The following is a 350-nucleotide window of genomic DNA, read 5'->3' as shown; positions in this document are numbered from 1 at the left end:
GCAGGCGCAGGTGCGAGCGTGCGCGTGCGCACACGTCAGCAAACGCTGGTCTTCGAAACTGGAACTTAACCCTTCCTTGCCCATAGCTGGTTAGTTTGAGCTGCATAGGAGAGACTTGCTAAAACATAGTATTTGACTAATATAACGTCAATTTTTGAAAAGTACTCTCCATACTAAGAATCGGGGAATTCTCAGCTTGAGTGGGAAACGACAATTCACTGAGGTGGCAGGATTGTTAGAATCAACTGGCAAGGATTTAAAAACAGCTGCCATTTAAAAAAAACGCATTGGCATTTTTGTAAGCATGTTTGTTTGAGACAAATGGGCAAGAAAGTCTCAAAACTCAAAAT

This window comes from Mastomys coucha, chromosome X, assembly GCF_008632895.1.
Source record: "Mastomys coucha isolate ucsf_1 chromosome X, UCSF_Mcou_1, whole genome shotgun sequence".
Lineage (NCBI taxonomy): Eukaryota > Metazoa > Chordata > Mammalia > Rodentia > Muridae > Mastomys > Mastomys coucha.
This window is presented reverse-complemented; position numbering follows the sequence as displayed.